This window comes from Oryctolagus cuniculus, chromosome 5 (assembly GCF_964237555.1).
Source record: "Oryctolagus cuniculus chromosome 5, mOryCun1.1, whole genome shotgun sequence".
NCBI lineage: Eukaryota > Metazoa > Chordata > Mammalia > Lagomorpha > Leporidae > Oryctolagus > Oryctolagus cuniculus.
Window position 1 is genome coordinate 160,115,945 of NC_091436.1, and position 23,223 is coordinate 160,139,167.

The window sequence follows — 23,223 nt, forward strand, 5'->3', positions numbered from 1 at the left end:
TTGGCATAAAATAATTTTGAAACCCTTTTTTTTTTTTTTTTTTTTTTTAGAATATGTATTGAGCCATCATCGCTTCCTGCCAGGCTATGAGCCAGAAGCTGGTATGGAGAGCAGAGCTGTGCCCTTTAGTCAGACGCTCTAGGATTCCTGTGTCCCCAGCATATCTTAACCACAGTCCTTATTTTAAAACTTCTTAATTCCATTTCTCACAACTGAAATCCCCTCACATACGTCGGAAGGGGGAAAAAGGATTTAAAGGGATAAACAGCTTGTGAAAGGATCTCATTCAGTGTTCAACTAACACAAACCATCTAAAAACACGCTCCACCCAAAACATGCCTTAGTTATCAGTTTTCGGTGCCTAGAAATCAATTTACTTCTGCAAACAGCCCAAGGACTTCATCCACATTAAAAAAATAGAAAAATAAAAAAAAAAAAACCCTAACATTTTGGGGAAAAAAAGTTTTCAGTGCAATATTAGAGGGCAAAAATGGTCAGATGTGATTATAGATATTCCAGCAAGTGAGGACACAGCCCACAGGTAACCAGGCGGCCCACGCCAGGTGGGGACGCGGCATCACCCCCAAGCTGTCTTTTTGTCAGTCGCAGCTCCCGCCTGCCTTCTTCCCACTTCTCGTCTCCAGGCGGAGCCGTCGGCCGGGACCCGCGGGGTGGGCGCCGCCTGCGCACTCGCCGGTCTCCGTCCTGACGCCGGGTCTGCCCTCCGCGAACCATCCGGAACCGCGCCCGGCCCGGCGCGGGCTCTGGCCGCCAGCCGAGGCAGAGTCTCTCTTCTCAGCCATCTCGGTTCTGCATGCGCGGATCCCGCTCCAGGCCGTCTCCTCTCACACCTCCGCCCTCTTGATAAGAAAAGGGCCCGGCTCGCGCCCTGGACTTGTGGACAGGAGATGCCAGGGCCGTCTCCTTCGTTTTCTTCTCCCAACGACACGCTTTTCTTCAGCCATCAAAAAGGACCACTGATCGAGGCCGCCTTGCGAATTCCGGGCTAAATAAAGGCGCGGAGCCCCGAGGCAGGCGCGCCAGCTGTCCGGGCCGGTGGCGGTGTCCGGCAGCCCGCACCCGCAGGTGCCCTCGGGGACAGCATGGAGCGGGGTTCTTCTCCTTGACTAGACTGATGCAACTTTGAAGGAAACAGCGACGTTTTCCTCCAGCCCCGACGAGAAGGCGGCCCGACGCGGCCGCTGCTGCGAGGGACTGGCAGCGCGCTTGCTTCCCCGATGCTGACTAAACTCCGGCCGCTCGCCACAGCCGTTGCCGCCGCGTTCGCCAAGTAACGGCGCAGCTCGCGCAAGTAACGACGCAGCTCGCGTAGTAACGGCGCAGCTCGCGCAAGTAACGACGCAGCTCGCGTAGTAACGGCGCAGCTCGCGCAAGTAACGAAGCAGTTCCTGCCAAATAACGGCGCAGCTCGCGTAGTAACGGCGCAGCTCGCGCAAGTTAACGAAGCAGTTCCCGCCAAATAACGGCGCAGCTCCCATAGTAACGGCGCAGCTCGCGTAGTAACGGCGCAGCTCGCGCAAGGAACGGCGCTGCTCCCGCCAAATAACGGCGCAGCTCGCGCCAAAGAACGACGCAGCTCGCGCAAGTAACGGCGCAGCTCCCGTAGTAACGACGCAGCTCCCGTAGTAACGGCGCAGCTCGCGTAGTAACGACGCAGCTCCCGTAGTAACAGCGCAGCTCGCGCAAGTAACGCAGCTGCTCCCGTAGTAACGGCGCAGCTCGCGCAAGTAACGCAGCTGCTCCCGTAGTAACGACGCAGCTCCCGTAGTAACGGCGCAGCTCCCGTAGTAACGGCGCAGCTCCCGTAGTAACGACGCAGCTCGCGCGAGCGAGGCCGCTGCCCCCGAGGTAACTACGCAGCTGGCGCTGGTAAGGACGCAACTCGCGCCAGAAACGACGCTACCCGCGCTGGTAACGTTGCGGCTCGGCTTCGTTTTGAAGCTGCAGAAACTCAAAGTTTACGAAAAGCATAATTGTTTGCTTATATAATTAAGACGTCTAAGTCGTCACGGGTGAGATTTCCCCCCTAATAACGTGATTTTCGTTTGCTCTGTGCGTTGACTTTATTCTTAGGCTTGTTTTCATCGTATGTGGGAAAGGTCCCTGCTAAATACACGTTTGCAACGATCACGTGTGACTAGAAACCCATTTTAAAAATTCGAGTTTCAGTAAAGAAGTGTTAGATAAAAATGTATAGCTGCGAATAAATAGAAGAGTGAAAATTCATAAGATAAATAGATATCAGAATTAGGAAAATATTAGTAAGAATAAAGGAAAACTAATAGAAGGAACCAAATGTAAGTCGATTCTTTAAAAAGATTAATAAAAGTGACGCTAATCTTTTGGCTGCAAGTGACAGTCGTGTTCTTCCTCCGAAAAATATTTTTTCATGATCCGTAAATTTTAAAATTAAGTCTTGTGATTACATAATTTAGAAATTTTGTGCTGATGGTGTATCTCCTCTACCTTAGTCCATTTAATGAATGGACAAAAGCACCATTGCCAAACACAAATACACCGTAGTTGAATTTTATGTGTTTCCAAATAGCTGTTTATAGATAACCCTGAATTATAACTTATCTAAGGTAGTAAAGAATTCAAAAGTGGAGTTTAACTTGTTACTCTACCTGGTCATGCTGACTTTCAGAGTACCTGACCTTGAAGACCATCTATAAAAGGTGAGAAGTGTTAAATATTCATATAGATATATGAAGACACTGAAATGCCCTTCAAGTGAAAGGCAAACGTTTAGATACAGGAAGTTCTGAGTGTCGTAGTTAAGACCAGAAATATGAAGTAGACATCGCTACCTAGCTTCAGCTCTTGCCTTAGCAGGTAAAGAACGTAAACTAGAACAGAAGTTACTTACTTGGTTCTGAGACAATGAAGCAGTTTCCCCAGTACTTAAATATAAATCCAGCCTCCCAACAGATTTGGGGATGGCATACAATTTTTGTGAAAAGTTGAACATTATTAAGTCTAATCATATCCTTAGAAAGAGAAAACAATGATCGCATTTACTGAACTGGAATTACTGCAAACCCAGTCATTTATTTGATCACACAAGGCAATCTTAAATCAGGACTGTCAAACAAAAATATTCTGTCAGCCATTCATCACCTGAATTCTGGTACATGAGAATTAAGTTATGATATATATATATCAAGTCACGAGACATTCCTGTTGTGTCATAAAGAAGGCAGTGGCCAAGTATTCTAAGTAGCTTTTTTGAGATAACCTATAAAGTCTGCCTTTCATTCTTCTTAATGCCAGTGAAGATCATTTTGGTTCCAGGGATTTATTTCTTGAGATTCTCCAAGTACTCCGTCAGAGTGTCCCCTCCCCAGGCAGTGCCTTTGTGCGTGCTGGCATCTGTGTAGGAGAATCCAACAGCCTGACCTGTCTCCTGCTCAACTAGATCTTGGGGATTTGGTCCAGTCCCGTGCTTGCCTCACTTTTTCACAGTGTGGCATGGGCACATTTCTGAACAAAAGTCTTCTTGCCTTTCTCCACACCACCCATTCTTAACTTGCACTTCTGTTGCTCGTTTTTCAAAGGTCCTCACCAGGAAGCCGGATGTCCTACTCTCTAGAAAATCACATTTGTAAGTCAACTTTTATATTTCTTTTAGTGTTGCTCTGATAAGAATCACAGCTCCTTTTAGGTGTTGTGGAGGTTGACTCAACTACAAAGGTTCTGGTTCTGAACTCAGACTTAACTGTACGGCTACAAAATTAAAGCCATATATTTTAAGAGGGATTTTATTTTTTAATAAGGTCAGAATGTCTTTTTTTAGTTTTCAGCAGATTCAATATAGTTCATAGATATAATTGTAGGAGTATAACGACATCCCCTTTATCTCTCTCCCATCTCCCTCCCACATTTCCTCCTTCCCTTCCCTTTCCTCAAGTTTTTGAGATAACATATTTTTAACTTACATTATATTCAAGGGCTTAATGGTCCATGAATAAAGAGTTCAACTAGTAAAAAAAGAAAAAAACCCTAGGCTAGCAGGAATATAGGTAAGGACTACAAGCAATAATCAAATGGAAAGATGACCATCTCACCCATATATAGTAAATTTGAAAGTAATCACAGATCATTAAACTATAGAACTACAACTTTTTAAAAAACATGTATTTCTTTATTTGAAAGGCAGAGTTACGGCAGACAGGCAGAGGCAGAGAGAGGAGAGAGAGAGAGAGAAGGAGGGAGAGAGAGAGAGTTCTTCTATCTGCTGGTTTGCTCCCCAAATGGCTGCAATGGCTGGAGCTGCACTGATCCAAAGCCAGGATTCAGGAGCTTCTTCCAGGTCTCCCATGTGGATGCAGGTGCCCAAGGACTTGGGCCATCTTCCATTGCTTTCCCAGGCCATAGCAGAGAGCTGGATCGGAAGTGGAGCACTTGAACCGGTGCCCACATGGGATGCCAGCACTGCAGGTGGTGGCTTTACCCACTACACCACAGTGCTGGACTCAGTAGTACAATATTCTTAACTATTGGTTTTGTTGTGCCCAGATCATTAGATCCCCGCAGAGACACTCCAGAGAGTCGCCAGATCGTTAGATCCCCGCAGAGACACCCCAGAGAGTCAATCACACCGAACTGCAAAAGCAAGGTTTATTTGGGAGTACAAGCTGCGACAGGGACCCCATCCAACCAACCCGCGCAGCGGAGGAAGGAGTGAGGCCCCAGTCTTTGTTTGGGAGAATTTTTAAAGGAGAAAAAGGACTACATCAGCAGGAAAAAAGAGTTACAAACAGCATGGAAGCTTTGGGTACAGGGAGTTACAGTGGGGGCTTACAGCACGGAAGCTCTGGGCGCAGGGAGTTACTTTGTTTAGCAATCTCTACTGTGCTGTCCTTGGCCTACCTAGCTGTCCCTGGTAAGCTTTGATATCTCCGGAATGCCTGAATAACTGCTTTTACAAGGACTCGGGTCTGCTATGGGAAACGGAGGCTGCTTTTTTTATTGTTTTAAAATGGAGTCACTTTGGTTCTTCATTTCCCTCTTGTTTTTGCACATGTTTGAAAAACCCAATCATGGGTTTTGGACTGACATATTATAGGTTTTATGAGCATTTAAGGGTTTATATTGGGACCCTTGGACCATTAATTGAACGGTGTCCAATCTCTGTTTCATAACTGTACAAGTTTGTTAACAATGTAAGAGCCAAACGTTAAAATTAAAATCAGGAGAACAAGGGCCCTATGAGTCCTGATAGTAGGGTGGCTTGCCACGGAGAACAATTGAACCAAGACTCAAACCACCCTGAGAGGCCTCCCGTTCTCTTTTTCATTTTGCCAGCCCCTCCCTGACCTTAGCCAGCCATGTTATCTTTTATTAGGCCCGAGTGATCGGTGTAAAAGCAGCATTCTTTCCCAGAGTGGCGCACAGCCCACCACATCAGTCCCAGATGTCCAAGAGGTGCAGAGGGATGACGATCCGTCTTCAGAGTCACCCCTGCTGACGTGGGGCAACGAGGCACTCTGCGCTGCCATGGGGCGATGTCTTAAGCTGCTGTCTCCTGGGTGGGGAGCTGAGCGCATTTCTGTAGTAGCATTTGGTTGATCCCCTGGTTGCCCAAGGCCTTGGTTTGCTCCATCACCAGCTGTAAACACTTAAACAGACACTATAGTATAGAGACAGGGTGAGACTAAAGCAGATTCCAGCCAAAACCGGGAGAAAAGCCACTCATTAGTGTGGGAGAGGATCATCAGTACACACATGTTGGGAGTATAAATGGCAATCTACTACAGAGAACAAAGAATTTACAGAAATCCTCAGCGTTTAATTTCTGCTCTACTTTTATACACAGAATAATGACTAGCTATCTGCAGCATGTCTTTAACTTTTTAACTGTGTGCATTTACTTTTCCTGAGCAAGGCGGAGCTGCTGCTGCTATGTGTAACTGAGACAGTAGTTGATATTTAATAGGAAACACTGCTCACAGAACTGTACTCCCTACTAGCCAAATTTACCTAATAATGAATTATCTTGATAATGGAGAGTAGATACCATATGCACTAATTACACAGATGCTAAAGTCACAGTTTTAAACAAGGTAATTTACATTTTGAAGTACACTACTTACGGTAATACTGTTTAAGAGATACTACTGCTGCCCCCACAGGACATGTACAGAATGTCTGTATACCACTGACTTTAATAAGCAACAAAATTAGCCGGCGCCGCGGCTCACTAGGCTAATCCCCCGCCTTGCGGCGCCGGCACACCGGGTTCTAGTCCTGGTCGGGGCGCCGGATTCTGTCCCGGTTGCCCCTCTTCCAGGCCAGCTCTCTGCTGTGGCCCGGGAGTGCAGTGGAGGATGGCCCAAGTGCTTGGGCCCTGCACCCCATGGGAGATCAGGATAAGTACCTGGCTCCTGCCATCGGATCAGCGCAGTGCACCGGCCGCAGCACGCTGGCCGTGGCGGCCACTGGAGGGTGAACCAAAGGCAAAGGAAGACCTTTCTCTCTGTCTCTCTCTCTCACTGTCCACTCTGCCTGTAAAAATAAAAAAAAAAAGCAACAAAATTACAAGGGAATGAGGCCCAGGAGTGGGCCAGACAGGGTCCAGAACAAAGGACAGAGTTGCTGTTAGAGGAGTCAAGAAAGGTGTTGTCCAAGTTACAAATAAGTTTTCCGATTGAGAGGCAAAGAGAACCTGATAGAAGGGGCTTGATAATAACCCGGTGGGCTTTAGGCCTTGTAAGTTAAGGGACCTAGACCTATTTATCTTTTTACATAGGGTACATTTTAAGGGAGGTGTGAACCTCCTTGGGGAAGGCACTCTGTTGACTTTTATTACTTACCTGGCCTGGGAGGAGAGCTGGCCAGGTAAAGGCAGGTGGCATCTCCAACAGGAAATTTACAGCTCTGTCTGCAATGTTACTGACCCTACTTGGCCATTCTCTCAATAGTGGTGGTCACTTTGGAGACTGGGCGAAGTGAAGGGCTTTTCATCTTAGAGCCAATAAGATCTGTGGCTCTGACCTGAAGTCCTTTGACTCCAGGGCAGGTCCATTTTTAGTGATCCAACTCTTGGTAGAGCTCCCAGGGCTCTTTATAAGCTGACTTCTGCTGAGGCCCAGGCTTACCACATTGAAAGCCACTGCAGTGGACTGGCCTGCTGGGTCTCCCTGAGGGCAGATCACTGCACAGAGCTGCCTGTAATAGGCCTGCCACCCATCTTTACATTGCTTCTGATGCCCAGCTCTCTTTTCCTCCTGGTTTTTGTTAAATCAGGCCAGAGAATGAAAGTCAAGGGAGTGCTCAGTCCCACCTCTAATTTTTGTTGCCTAGACTAGAAGTCTAGAGTTATAGGCATGTTTCTTATGAATATTTAGCTGGGCTGAGTTACTCTGATTTCTGAATATGGTTGACCTTTAATAGGTTGACCTAAAGGTTGACCTTTAACTGACTTATGTCCTTACCCAAATAGCTATGCAAGGATACTGCCAGATTGTCACTACAAAATCTTACCAGTTATGAGCCATGCTTAAAAACCTTGCACCACCAGAGACAAAACAGATATGTTACTCTGTGTGGTGTTGCCTGGCAGCGGCTTTAATTTTAATTTACTTGAAAGAGTTACACAGAGAAGGAGAGACAGAGAGAGAGAGGTCTTCCATCTGCTGGTTCACCCCCCAAATGCCTGCCAGGAGCTTCCTCTGGGTCTTCCACTTGGGGGCAGGGGCCCATATGGGATGCCGGCACTGCAGGCAGCGGCTTTTACCTGCTGTGCCACAGTGCTGGCCCCAGGATGAAAGTTTCCTACAAAGGGTTTATTTTAATATTCAGTCTTGAGATAACTAATAAAATACTAAAACCAGGACCCCCAAAAGGTGTTTGCCCAGTCACCCTGTTTACAAAAACAATCACTTCAAAAAAAAAAAAAAACCCTCAAAGAATAAAAGAATAACATTTAAATATAAATGATGGGTACTTAGTTGACTCTACAAATAAAAAATAAAAAACAAAGAAAAACTTATTTTTCATCTGAAGAAAAGACAAAATACATTTGTGTTATTCTATTCCTCCCCACAGGCTTGCTCAAGGGGATGAATATTTCAGAATTAGGTAAATTGGCCATGCCAAGGAACACCATATGAGACTTGTTCTGCTTTTTGGTGTGTGGGTATGCCCAGTAAAAGTGAGGAAGGCAGAATCATACACTGGTTTTAGACAGTTATCTGCAATAATGTATTACTGGGACATGGTTTCTCTGGAAATTAGAAAACAGGCCAGCCATGGGTCAACAATAAAAGAGCAACAACCAAAAACACCATGGGGTACTGAAGACACTACAATGGCCCAAGTTCAATCAGGGGGCACATTCAGATGGTTTTGTAGTACCCCACTGTGCTGAGTGATACCACAGGCATTATTTTGGATGAGATAAATGCATATCATGCAATAGTAACACTGGCCTTGCTGAGTAAATGACAATTTGAAAAATATTTAAAGCAAAAGAGCAAACAATGAAAACTAAGTTAATACTTCTCCAGTGCGATAAGGAAATTGTATGGTGCAGCCTGCCTTTCGGGACTTCTGTGGAGATGCACCTAAGTAAGACTCTAAGCTCCTCTGTTTAGGTCACTGTTTTCAAGGTACTTCTTGTCTGCCAAGACTGAAAGGGAGAGTGGGGACCACCTCTCTGTGAGGCAAATGGTTTCCCAATCAATATTCTTCGCTCAGGAGGAAAGCTCTCCACTTCTCTCATGAAGTTATATACTGTATTAAACAATACACAGTATTCTGCAATATATAGACTTTTTAAAAAAGATTTGTTTATTTTACAGACAGAACTGGGAGAGGTAGAGGGAGTGAAAGGGAGAGGGAGAGGAAGGAGAGGAGGGCGAGGGTGAAGAGCGAAATCTTCCATTACCTGGTTCACTCCCCAGATGGCTGCAGTGGTCAAAGCCAGGAGCCTGAAACTCCATCTGGGTCTCCCACATGGGTGACAGGGGCCCAAGCACTCGGACCACCTTCTGCTGCTTTCACAGGCACACCAACAGAGAGCTGGATCAGGAGTAAAGCAGCTGGATCTCAAACCGGTGCCCATTTGGGATGCCAGTGTTTCAAGGAGGGACTTAACCCACTGCACCATAGTATCTGCTCCATGCACAGGCATTTTAATGATGTTGATTCTTCCAATCCGTGAGCAAGGAGTATCTTTCTTTTTGTGAGTGTTCTTGATGATTTCTTTCATCGTTGTTTTATAATTTACATTGTAGAGATCTTTTACTTCTTTGGCTAAACTTATTCCTAAATATTTGATAATTTTTATGGCTATTGAGAGTGGGATTTCTTTCTTGATTTCTTTCAGTGAGTTCATCATTAATGTATAAAAAAGTTACTTTTTTGTATGTTTATATTGTAAACTGGGACTTTACTAAACACAAAGGGTTTTTTAAAAAATTATATATTTGTGGTTTTTTTTTATAAGATTTTATTTATTTACTTGACAGGTGGAGTTACAGTGAGAGAGAAAGGTCTTCCTTCCATTGGTTCACTCCCCAAATGGCTGCAACGGCCAGCCAGAGCTGTGCAGATCTGAAGCCAGGAGACAAGTGATTCTTCCCATCTCCCATGCGGGTGCAGGGGCCAAAGCACTTGGGCCGTCTTCTACTGCTGTCCGGGACCACAGCAGAGAGCTGGACTGGAAGAGGAGCAACCGGGACTGTCGCTCCCCCTCTTCGTGGGGGAACGACACAGGACCCTGCGCTGTTCTTTTGTCTGCTCGGCCCTCCCTGGGTTTGCTGCTGGTTCTTCCCGGGTTGGCTACTGCCCCTTCCACCTCCGTGGAAGGGCGGTTCCCCCTGGCCACATTCCCCACTTCCGCAGGGGAGCGGCACACCGCCGGCCGGCTCTCTCGGGGGCTGCACAGGTGTTCCCCTTAGATGTTCCCTTTAGATGTTCCTGGTGCATGCCGTCTCTCTCCTCCTTTATAGTCCTCCTCTGCCAATCCCAACTCGGCTGCCCACACGCCGAGTACGCTGCTCTCCTCCAATCAGGAGCAAGTCCTACAGTTTATTGGCTGAACTGGAGGCAGCTGTGTAGAAGCTGTTTTCTTCTCTCCCAGCGCCATATTGTGGGAGAGCAGATGCATAGGATAAGTCTTAATTCCAGTAACTTAGTCTAGTCCGAATTGCTCCCCACACGGGACTAGAACCCGGTGCCCATATGGGATGCCAGCACCACAGGCAGAGGATTGACCTAGTACGCCACAGCACTGGCTCCTTATTTATATATTTGAAAAACAGAGTGACGAGGGGTTGGGGGAGAGCAGAAAAAGAGACAGAGACATAGAGAAGAGACCTCATTTCCTCTGATTCATTCCCCCAAATGATTGCAACAGCCGGGATTGGGCCAGGCTGAAGCCTGGAGCCTGGAACTCCATCCACACCTCCCATGTGGGTGGCAGAGGTCCAAGTATTTGGGCCATTTTTCACTACTTTTGCAGACACATTAGCAGGGAACTGGATCAGAAACAGAGCAGCTGGGACTTGGACTGACACTCTGATATGGGTGACAACTTAACTTACTGCGCCACAATGCTGGCCCTTCCTGTGAACATCTGGAAGCAGTCTCCTAGGCATCCTCTTGGAAAGCAGTTGCCTTGGGTGAAGTTATTACAAGGTTTCAGGCAAATAAAAGTTAATCTCACACATATGAAGTGTTGCTTCTGCTGACAAGATAATCTTAGCCATTCTAAGTGACCAGCTCTGGGGCAGGCATTTCACATGTTGGTTAGGTTGCTGGTTGGGATACCCACATCCTGTATCAGAGTGCCTGGCTCCACTTCTGATTCCAGATTCCTGCAAATGCCCACCCTTTTAGGTAGCAGGTGATGGCTCAAGTGATTGGTCCTTTGCCACCCACATGAGAGAAACAGATTGAGTTTCAGGCTCCTAGCATTAGCCTGGGCCAGCCCTAGCCATTGCAGGCATTTGGAGAGTGAACTAATGAATGAGAATTCTTTTTCTCTCTGTCCCTCTCATAAGTAGATAGATAGATAGATAGATAGATAGATAAAATTCTCAGCTTTGTCTAAGCTCATGCAGATGTCTCATCCATTCTCAGTGTTCTGTGTGTCACATAGAGAGATAACAAGTCTGTGAAGTCAACTTATTATTGTAATTCTTCAACCCACAAAATGAAATTCTTATTTTTGGCAAGGTCTACCCCGCTGTTGCAAAGAGATACATACTGCTTTAAAAAATTTTTTAGAGCTGTCATAGACACCTCTGATTTTCTGATTCTGTCTTGAGCTGAGAGTTCAGTATTCTGTTTTCCCCCATAAGCTCTTCAGGGCAGCCAGAGATAGTCTATCTGTGGAGGGCAGAATTCTCAGATGGCCTGAGACCCACCTATGGTGGACAGGCCTTGTATTTCCTCCCCTTGGCTGTAGGTGGAGCCCATGAACTTGGTGGATATTAGTACCACTATGGTGTTGCATTTTGTGGTAAGAAAAATTTGCAGAGGCAATTAAGGATATTGATCAGTTGACTTTGAATTTATCAAAAGGAGGCTTATCCGGCTGAGCCTGACTCAGTCATGGCAGACCTGTAAATCTGGGTCCAGGGGCCAGAGAACGAGGAAGTCAGAGATGGGAAGCTTGAGGGGTTCAAAGCAGCAGTGATTTCCCATTACCAGCTTTGAGGAAGGAGGCAGCCATGTGAAAAGGAATGGGGGTGGCCTATGGGAGCTGAGCAGGTTCCCAGCCTATGCCTTGACTTTACCTTGTAAGACATGGAACAGACAACCCAGCTCTATGGTATTTGTGACACAGAGAACTGTAAATTGGTAAATGAATGTTATTTTAAGCAAAGCCAAGCACACCCCACAGCCTCAGTAAGAAGTATTGCGAACAAAATGGTCAAGTGAAGCACCTAATTAGCCTTCTAGGAGCTCCTTCCTTAAGCACTGCATCACAATCACAAGAGGTAGCAATGCGGTTTATCCTGATGGGACAGCATGACATGGACACTATCCAGTCTGCAAAATCAGCGCTGTCTTCAAGTCCAAGCAGGCATTCCCAGTCTCACCCCAGAGTCTTTTTTTTTTTTTTTTAATAGTCTGATTCCTGGAACTTCTTCCAGTAATAGGTACTGTTTCAGCCAGGATCAAGTCAGGAAAAAAATGTCACAGAATGCATTCCAACAGAGAAAATTCAATCAAGGTAATTGACAACATAGGTGTTGAACAGCTGAAAAAGCAAAAATCAAACAAGCAAAATGCCACACTGCAAGCCAAGGAATACCAAGGATTGCTGGCAACACTCTCAACAAAGCTGGAAGAGGCAATAGGGTTCCTCTGTGGAGACTTCAGAGGGAGCATGACCCTGTGAACAGCTCAGTTTCTGATGGCCAGCCCCAGAACTGTGAGTGCATGGATTCCTACTGTCATACGTGATGCCATGTATGGTGATCTGTCATGGCAGCCCTGGGAAATTAATACAAGGCACAGAAAGCTGAGGCACAGACCTCTCAGAAGGGGATGCCACCTGGCTGCTGCTGCTGGTATAACATGTTCTTGTCAATGTGAGAGGAAGAAACAGAAAGAGAAGGAGACCGCCTGTCTTCTAGTTTACTTGCAATGCCTGGGAGCCAGGAACTGAATCCAGATCTCCCGCTTGCATGGCAGGGATCCAACTGTGTGAGCCATCACCTGCTACCTACTAGGGTGTCCATTAGCAGGAAGTTGGAATGGAGAACAGAGCCAGGACTCAAAGCCAGTCCCTCAGAGCTGGCAAGCAGGCACAGCTGGTTCTTAACCACAACATCAGATGCCCACTCCATGAGGCTGAAGGGAGGGGAGGCTGGAACTAGCTGCTGTTAACAATGGAGTGCCATTGCTGGGACTGTGAGCAAGCAAGAAAGACAGTCCCTCTCCCTCCTCCTCCTGCCTTCACATCCCCCCACTCATGCCTCTGAGGCAGAGGAGAACTGCAGCTTGAGGAGTCCCTAGGTTCAACATTGCAGAGCAAAGGGAATGTGGACTTGGGGCTGAGAAGCGGTAAGGAAGGAAGGGCACAGGTGTATGTGTGTGTAGGTGGAGTTGGGTGCAGAATATGCATAGAGTTTACTGGACTGTATCAATATTGTGCATCTGTGACTGCAGATAAGGGGACTTAGGAGCTGTTGAAGAAAAGTTTATTTGCTAGAACTTGCTCAGAGAAGGAGGATCCATGGACCTGGCACTGTGGCGCAGTGAGTTAAACCGCCTCCTGCGAGGCTGGCATCCCATATGGGTACCAGTTCAAGACCTAGCTGCTCCATTCCAATCCAGCTTCCTGCTAATGCACCTGGGAAAGCAGCAGAAGATAGCCTGAGTCCTTGGGCCCTGCTTTAGCTTTATTTTTTTAAAGATTTATTTATTTAAATGTCAGAGTTACACAGAGAAGAAAAAGCAGAAAGAGAGACAGAGAGAGGTCTTCCATCCGCTGGTTCATTCCCCAGTTGGCTGCAATGGCTGGAGCTGCACTGATCTGAAGCCGGGAGCCAGGAGCTTCCTCTGGATATTCCCACACAGGTACAGGGGGCCAAGGAGCTGGGCCATCTTCTACTGCTTTCCCAGGCCATAGAAGAGAGCTGGATCGGAAGTGGAGCAGCCGGGGGCTTCAACTGGTGCCCGTATGGGATGCCGGCACTGCCGGTGGTGGCTTTACTTGCTATGCCACAGTGCCAGCCCCACTGCTTTAGCTTTAAAGAAGGTCACTCCTAGGTTTAGAGGGAGGGACAACTAAAGGGTCTTTGGTGCTGGGGAGACATCCCATAACATATACATAAATATCTATATTTATTTATTTATTTATACTTTTTCTCTCTGAATTTTTTAAAAGATTTATTTATTTACTTGAAAGGCAGAGGCAGAGAGAAAGAGAAGGAGAGAGAGATCTATCTTCCATCCACTGGTTCACTCCCCAGATGGCCACAATGGCTGGAGCTGCGCTGATCCAAAGCCAGGAGCCAGGAGCTTCTTCCAGGTCTTCCATATGGGTGCAGGAGCCCAAGGACATGGGCCATCTTCCACTGCTTTTCCAAGCCAAAGCAGAGAGCTGGATTGGAAGTGGAGCAGCCGGAACTTGAACTAGTGCCCGTATGGGATACCAGCAACTACACATGGTGGGCTTTACCCACTACACCACAGCACCAGTTCCCATAATATATTTACTATATGTGATTGCTCATTAATTTGGGGGGGGCAGGCAGAGTTATAGACAGTGAGAGAGAGACAGAGAGAAAGGTCATCCTTCCATTGGTTCACTTCCCCAACAGTCACCACGGCCGGTGCTACGCCGATCTGAAGCTGGGAGCCAGGTGCTTCTCCTGGTCTCCCATGCGGGTGCAGGGCCCAAGCACTTGGGCCATCCTCCACTGCCCTCCCGGGCCACAGCCGAGAGCTGGACCGGAAGAGGAACAACTGGGACAAGCACCTGGTGCCCCAATCGGGACTAGAACCCGGGATGCCAGCGCCACAGGCAGAGGATTAGCCAAGTGAGCCACGGCGCCAGCCTACTCTTTAATTTCAACCCTGAGAGATCTTATAATCACCTCTATTTTCTAGATGAAGAAACAGGCTTGGAGAACTAGTGTTTATAGTTATAATTTTTTCTCCAAAGCCTGTTTTTTCCTTACTCTAAACTGTAGTGGCTGTTGTTGGACAGAGGCATTTCACTCATTCAACCATTCATTCATCCGTTGTCTGCTGGGCACACACATCTAGGCTATACCTAGATAAATCCATAAACAAAAACAAAGTCTGTGCTCTCACAGTGGAACAATAAAGATAATAAATAACATGTATTAGGTGATGATAAGTGCTATATAGAATTAAGCAGAGAACCTATATTAGAATGATGGAGGGAAGCTCCTATTTTATTTTCTTTTTTAATTTGTATTTATTTGAAAACAGAGAGAACGCTCTCATCCACTGGTTCGCTCCTCAAATGCCCACAACAGCTCGAGTTGAGCTGGGGTAGAAACTGAAATCTGAGAGCTCAATCCAGGTCTCCCACGTGGTTGTCAAGAACCCAATTGCCTGAGCCATCGCTGCTGCCCCCCAGGGCCTGCATTAGCAGGAAGCTGGAGTCAGGAGCTGGAGCCAGGAATGGAATCCAGGCATTCTGATGTGGGGTGCAGGCCACTAAACCATTGGTACAGGCCTGCCCTGTCTCTATTTTAAATAGGGAGTCAGAGGAAGACTTGCTGATAAGGGATAACTTATGAGGGGATAAGAAATTCTGGAATCACAATCAAAAGCCAACAAGTGGAGTGGGCATTGTGGTGCAGTGGGTTAAAGCCACTGCTAAGATGCCTGCAGCCACGTCAGAGTTCCTGGTTCAAATCCTGGCTACTCTGCTTCTGATCCAGCTCCCTAATAATGCATTCTGGGAGGCAGCAGATGATGGCTCAACTACTTGAGTCCCTGCCACTCCCATGGGAGACTCAGATGGAGTTTGAGGCTCCTGGCTTTGGCCTGGCCCAGCTCTAGCTATTGTGGGCATTTGGGGAGTGAACCAGCAAATAGAAGATCATTCTCTCTGATTCTACCTCTATCATTCTGCTTTTCAAGTAAATAAATAAAAAAATTTTTTTTAAAGCCATCAAGTGATGCAGTTTTGCCTGGGGTTAGGGAATCTTTCTTTCTCAAATATAAATGAAGGGTCTGGCACTGTGGTGTAGCAGGAAAAGTCATCACCTGCAGTGCCAGCATCCCATATGGGCACCAGTTCAAGTCTCGGCTGCTCCACTTCCAATCCAGCTCTCTGCTGTGGCCTGGGAAGGCAGTAGAAGATGACCCAAGTCCTTGGGCCCCTGCACCCACGTGGGAGACCGGAAGAAACTCCTGGTTCCTGGCTTCAGACAGGCCCAGCTCTGGCCATTGCCGCCAATTGGGGAGTGAACTAGCAGTTGGAAGACCTCTCCCTCTGCCTCTCCTTCTCTCTCTGTATAACTTTGACTTTCAAATAAATAAATGGTTTTTAAAAATCACACTGAATGTAACTATATATATATAAAACCTTATATCCATGGAGCTTTAATTACCACCTGATCTCATATTATCTGATAACAGCAACCTCCTTTTCAACACCTACCAGCAACACAAAGAGAAGCTTAAAAAAAAAGACTTATTGCTAGCTAAATGATTGTGTTTGCTAAATCAACCAAAATCTGTGGGAACAACATCCTGCAGTCCATCGTTTAGAGGCGATTCTGAATGTCTTCATTCAAACTTAGCCATGAGCATTCTCTTCCCCCTCTGCTTCCCACAGAAACTGACCCTGCTCTCCCTAAATACCCCAAGTGGTCTTTTCTCTCTCATAACCTTTGGGCCACCGAGAACAGGGATGCAGTAAATCTCTTCCTCATTCCTTGTTACTGCTTCCAAACCATTTTCCCTTCCTTCTTCATCCAGCTATGAATCTTATGTTGTTGTCAGACTATTCCACCATGGTTCTTATTGGCAGTTGTCTACTAACCTTGAGGTGACATGCTTTTTCCTTTTAGAGGCACACTGCCACTCTATCTAACCCTGTGACTGCCCTAATCCTTGCTGATTTCAACATCAGTTTAGATGATCCTTCCAACACCCTTGTCTCTCAATTCTGTGATCTCTCCTCCTATTACTTATTGTCTACCCTAGTTCAGCCACTCACTTCTTTGGCCAAACCCTCGACTTTGTCATTACCAGTAAAGACAACCCTGACATTACATAATCTCCATAACTCACTCTCCTTCTACCACCATCTGCTCAGTGTTCCTATTCATGTTTGTATCTCCATCTTCACATATCCTTTGACTCCTCTGGGGCTTCAACATTTTTTCTTTTCTTTCTTTCTTTTTGAAAGGCAGAGCTACAGAGAAAGAGAGATCTCATCCACTAGTTCAGCCCCTAAATGGCCACATTGACTGGGGCTATACCAGGCCAAAGCCAGGAGTCAGGAGTTTCCTCTGGATCTCCCACGTGGGTGCAGGGGCCCAAGGACTTGAGCTATCCTCCACTGCTTTCCCAAGTGCATTAGCAGGGAGCTGGATTGGAAGTGGAGCAGCTGGGACTTGAACCAGCACACATATGAGATCCGGGCAGTACAGGCTGTGGGGCCTAACCTGCTGCATGATAACACCGCCCCTTCAATGTTTTTTCTTCCCTCATTGCCCTCATATCATTTCTTCCCTTCTTATCCCACTGAATTCCATGGTCTAATATTTCATTTCTATGAAATTAAATTTCTATGAAATTAAAAAACATAATGTTTTGTAATTAGTTGATACAAAAGTATAGCATTCTTGCTATACTTTTGTATCAACTAATTACAAAACATTACAGGCTTATGTATACTATATCATATTCAAGACAATGTTGCTTGGCTAACTGGAATAAACTAATCACAAAACTTTGTTCCTTTAATAAACAATTTAGTTAAAATCAACAGTAGCTATTGAAAACCACAAGAACTCAAGATAATTCTATTGTGCCCCAGTGAAAAATGACCCTTGCCCATTGCTGCGGTTCAAAAGCACTTTGTAAAAAGTGTAAAAATGTGCATAGCAAAGGACTTACAAAATTTCAATCATGCCTTCTTGCTACAATATTGACTCAAAATCCTTAATAAATTAATTTTAGTTATCAATTAACTGTGTTAATAAAATTTCATCATTCATTGTTGGTTGTCATTCATGAGTACATTCAAGTGACAGTTTATGTAATGAGACTTCAGGGACAAAGAATTTGCTTTTTTTTTTTTTTTTTTAATCATTTCAAGAGTCTTCATGATGACCTTTGTAGCTGAATTTGAAAATGAAGGCAGGGGCTGACATTATGGTGCAATGGGTTAAGCCACAGCTTGTAATGCTGACATCCCATAGGAGTGCCAGTTCAAGTCCTAGCTGCTCTGCTTCCAATCCAGCTTCCTGCCAATGCACCTGGGAAAGCAATGAAAGCTGCCCCAAGTGCTGGGGATCCTGCCATTCATGTGGATGGAGTTCCAGGCTTCTGGCTTTGGCCTGGACCTACCTAGACTGTTGCAGCCGCTGGGGGAATGAACCTGCAGATGGAAGATCTGTCTATCTTTCTCTCTCCCTCTCTATTGCTCCATCTTTTAAATAAATTTTTTAAAAAAAGGAAACTTAAGAAGGGAAAGGGGAAGGGAAAGGGGAAAGGAAGGGAGAGGAAGGGAGGGGAAGGAAGGAATGTGCCCAAACTAGAGGTGGTTGACCAAACCAGCTCGACCCTGAAGTAGACATATGGGAGGCTGGGTCACCACAACTGGAGACTGTTCTGAGGGAACAAACAGGTGACTGAGAGTTCTGCCATAATCAGAATGGCCTTCAGGCTCTATTCCTTCCTCACACTGTCTGCTCTGCTGTGCTCCTTACAGAGCTGCATTCTGGTAATACTCATGTGTACTACCATGCAGAGAAATTTGGAGTCTCTGGCTCTTGCACCCTGAAATATCATAACTGTTAAGCCTCTGATATTTTTTATATCTTTAAAATTTATTTTCATTTACTCCCCAAAAGTCTGCAACAGCAGGGACTGTCCCAGGCCAAACCTAGGAGCGTGGAAGTCCATCTGTGAGTCTCATGTTGGTGGCAGGGACCCAAGCACTTGAATCATCGTCTGCTGCCTCCCAGAGTGCACAATACACAGCTGGAATTAGAAGTGGAGATGGAACTCAAACCTGGCGCTCCAAAATGGGATGTGGGCGTCCCAAGTGGCGGCTTAATCTGCTGAACCACGATGCCTGCCCCTAAACTTGCATTCTTAAATATGGTATCTTTTGCCCGTATTTTTCTCACTTGAACCAAAAGCTAATTCTAGAAGGGCATTTCCTTAGCTGAAATGATTTTCCCTTAGCTGAGTCATAATTCACATGGTCCCAGAGGTGGGTTTGGCAAATGAGATTCAACAAAAAAACACCTCAGAGCCACACCTGGCCAAGCTTTGCCTCTTCCTGCCCATCTCCCACCATCCCCTGCTTTGCTCTTTGGCTGAGCAGTATAGAGGGGCATGGCCAAGGGGAAGAAAGTGATTGGTTAACAGTGAGGAAGACTTACTGTTGCCTTCAGTAAATACTTACACACACCTCTATACCTGTCTGTTGGAGGTTTCTTCTGTTTCTCAGATTTGCCCTTAGAATTCATTTTCATCTGGTGGTACCTGAACCAAAATCCTGGGGAAAAGAAAGCGCCTAACCAGATCTTGACCTCTACCCCTTGTAAATAACCCTTCCTGTCGAGTCCTCTCCAAACTCGCCACAGGCCATTACCTGTCTCATTTCAGTGTCCAGAGATGGACAAAGCTTATTCTAATGCCGTTCTCTTTCTCCTGCCAAATCCCAACCTTGGCTTGGAATTCTGAACTCTGTTTAGAACAAGTCAGGAGATTAGACAGAGGTCACTGTGTAGGGCATGAAGGCATGTTTTCTTGGGACATGTCCGTCTGTTTCACAATCACACACTAGGAACGACCTAAACAGGCCTCACCAGACACTCTGGGCAAAGCAACTGACTCAATCTGTGCTCAGCTAACTCAGAGGGAGACAATGTCAACTCTTGTCCCTCCTTCTCCCTGGGACCCAGCCCAAGCTGCCACTCCTATCACTGCTTGTGAACGCCCCCCGTATGAGGAGGGCCAGAAAGAAGACTAGTCATCCAGTCCACCCTCAACGTGGTAGAAACTATGACCCGTGCCTTCTCTTCCAATTCAGGAGAGCCCCTTCAATGCCTGCATCCGACACTTAGAGGCAATGTGTCCCATGAAAGGGTAGCAGTAGCAAAATGAGTGCACTCCCAGAGGTGTGATACCAGGAGCTAGAGCGATGTTCCCTGGCCTCGTGCTATGGAGTGGGCACTGAACCTGGCTGTGAGAGGAGCTGTTCTTTGGAGTGGGGCTTGCTCTCCCACTGAGGGCATCTCTGCCCAGGATGTACCCATACCTGCAAGGAAGGGCCCATGTGCCTGGTGCACCGTAGGTGACTTCTGTTTGCTGTGAATCTTGGCACTGTGGGATATAGTGTTTTTTCAAAGTTGATTTCTTGGGGCTGGCTCTGTGGTGTAGTGGGTAAAGCTGCTGCCTGCAGTGCTGGCATCCCATATGGGCGCTGGTTTGAGTCCCGGCTGCTCCACTTTGAATCCAGCTCTCAGCTGTGGCCTGGGTCCTGGGGGCCCTGCACCCACACGGGAGACCTGAAAGAACCTCCTGGATCCTAGCTTTGGATTGGCGCAACTTCAGCCGTTGCAGCCATCTAGGGGGTGAATCAGCAGATGGAAGACTTCCCTCTCTATTTCTGCCTCTGTCTCTCTGTAACTCTGTCTTTCAAATAAATAAATATCTTTTTTTTAAAAAAAAAGTTGATTTCTGAGTCCACTGAAAGATAATTTGAATGAATGTCATTGTTACTCAAATATAGGCAAAATAGACACATATAGTCTTGGAGAGCAGCAGTACACAAACTGTCTCAATGTACAGTTCCCAGGCCCCAGGGAGGAGGTGGGCTGTGCACGCGAGAAAACCTGAAGCATTTGGGGAGGAGGGGGCCCAGTCACTCAACTACTATTTTTGTGGATTTCTACAGGATCCCTGGCAATATGGCCAAGTGCAACCTCGATTAAGGTCCAGGTGCTGGGAAGGGCAACAGGATGACCAAAATAAAGCCACCTGCGGGGGGGAGACGGGGCCATAGGATAGTCCCGGCATTGGACTACAGCAGGAAGAGGAGAGGGGATGGGAGTGAGGGTTCCATGGGGTTGCTGGCACTGGGGCCAATTCTCGCTGTCCCTCTGGTGCTTGTCTGCATTGAGGGAAACAGCTTGCACAGACTGAAGGGTTATTTAGGGGCTGTCGGATGTGGGATTCAGGTCGTCCGAGGCTCCCAGTCCTCCCATCTGAGGATAACCCTCTTGGCCTAGAGGCCTCCAGACCCTCACTCTGGGAGTATAAGGCTTCTGCATGGAGGCTCCTAAATGGTTGTTCCCCTTTCATAATCCAACCAAATCACTCCATTTAAAATTTCGCCAACCAGAAAAGGGGGAAGTAGTTTCCTGCTGTTTAATTTGAATTCGAGTACTACTGAGAACAAATGTATTGCCTCATGCCTTTATTTATATTTCTTTTTATTTGCCCTAAAATTCCATTTCTAGGGGTATAATCTGAAGATATTCTCAAACATACTAAGATAGGCGGTCAAGGGTGTTCCAGTGGCACAGTTTGTGGCTAATTCTAATAAAATAAGAAACATTAGGAATAATCCAAATGTCTGTTGTCTTAGCCCATCTTCTGTAGTCAATAACACAATATCACAGATTGGGTGTATTATAAAGAAAAGAGCTTCATCTTGGGTCATGGTTCTGGTCCAGCACCAAGAAGCTGCCTGCGGTCATAGCCCTCTTGCTGGCAGAGCTCCGAGGCAGTGCAGGGCATCATATGGCAAAGGGAGCGAGAGCATGAGAGACCCAGCCAAACTGACTTTTATAGCAGATGCATCTTGAAACAACTCATTAACCATTAATTCCATGAGTGAGTTAAGGGACAAAGCCTTAATTACCTCTTTAAGGTCTCACCTCCTAATATCTCACAATGAGGATGAAATTTCAACCTGAGTTTTGAAGAAAACAAACCATAATCAAACCAAAGCATCTTACAAACAGGGAACTGGCTGGGACTGACATTGTGACACATCAGTCAAGCTACTACTTGTGGTGCTTAGTATCTCAGAGGACTGGTGGAGTCTGCTCCTCCACTTCCCATCCACCTTCCTGTTTATACACCTGGGAAAGTGGTGGAAGATGGCCCAAACACCTGGGCCTCTGCCACTGATGTGGGATACCAGGTTGGAGTTTCTGATTCCTAACTTCAGGCTGGCCCAGACCTGGCCATTGCACATTATAGCATAAAGCTTAAATCTGTGTTTCTCAAATGTGAACCACAGTAGTCTAATGCTGCTTTGTATATACTGTAAGTGCTACAAATCGTCTCAGTACTGAACATGTTTTAATACCTCTCAAATTAATGCAACCTTTGATGCAGGTGTTTTGAAATGCCTCAGAAAGTATCTGAGTGTCTGGGAGTTTGTTAATCTGTTTGATAATGATTACTTCTAAGTAATCCTATGATCAATTTTTTGAATTTCGTTTCCAGTATTTCTTAAATATCTCCACTTTAAAAAAAAAGATTTATTTATTTATTTGAAAGGCAGAGCTACAGAGAAGCAGAGGCAGAGAGAGAGAGAGAGAGAGAGATCGAGAGATCTTCCATCTGCTGATTCGCTCCCCAAATGGCGCAATGGCCAGAGATGGGCCAATCCGAAGCCAGGAGCCAGGGGCGTCCTCTGGGTCTCCCACATGGGTACAGGGGCGCAAAAACTTGGGCCACCTTCCAATGCTTTCCTAGGCTGTAGCAGAGAGTTAGAAGTGGAGCAGCAGGATCTTGAACCAGTGCCCATATGGGATGCTGGCACTGCAGGTAGTAGCTCCACCCACTGCACCACAGCGCCTGCCCCTAATCTCTCATTTTCACATTCTAGTACTGAAGCGTTGTTGTGTTCCTTTGCAAGCATCATGTTGTCTTCCTTATTCTTGTTTCTTGAGTTGCTGCATTTATTTTTAGGCATTTGTGGAGACAATCGGATTTTTTTCCCTCTGATGGCTTTTACCTTTGGACTATGCCTCTGTGGCTTAGTGGAATGTCTGCTCTTTCAGTGAATACCCTGAGGCGTGTGCTGGGTGTGGCCAGGGAGCTCTGTTCAGTGCTCCAGGGTGAGGGGAGTGTCCAAGGTGACACCCAAATTGGGTGTGGTAAATCTCTCTTTTTTTAAGCATGCTCACCTCCTCTCCTCCAAGGAGATAAGTGCCTGGTTGCTAGCCCCAGTGGATATAATAATCATTTACCCTGCCGCAAGAACCACACAAAGGATCCAAGCAGTCCTTGGTGTGAGCATGGATCCCACAGCAATGACCCTCACCAGGGAATCAGGGAGCCCTGAACATGTGAAGTTACCCACAGGGACTGTCCAAAGACCTAGCCACACCCTGCACCCTCATATGCAGCCACAGTGTTTTCACAGTCCCAGCACATAAGGCTCCCTCGGTCACGGGCACCCAGCCCCTCTGTCAGTTCTCCCAGCCAGACCCGTGTGTCTACGTTCAGCTGGTTGCTGGGCGCATGGATATGAGCTGGTGCAGCTGTTACATA

At 46.5% G+C, this 23,223-nt stretch overlaps 1 long non-coding RNA gene across 1 annotated transcript in view; it reads left to right on the forward strand.

Annotated features, from left to right (window-relative positions):
- The first annotated feature begins 1,900 nt into the window (after positions 1 to 1,900).
- The window catches only part of LOC108177398 (uncharacterized), a 43,583-nt gene continuing 22,260 nt past the window's right edge, over positions 1,901 to 23,223 (forward strand). The window contains exons 1-2 of the long non-coding RNA XR_011388809.1: positions 1,901 to 2,033; positions 3,579 to 3,625. This is a non-coding gene — a long non-coding RNA (uncharacterized lncRNA). The remainder of the gene's footprint in view (positions 2,034 to 3,578; positions 3,626 to 23,223) is intronic.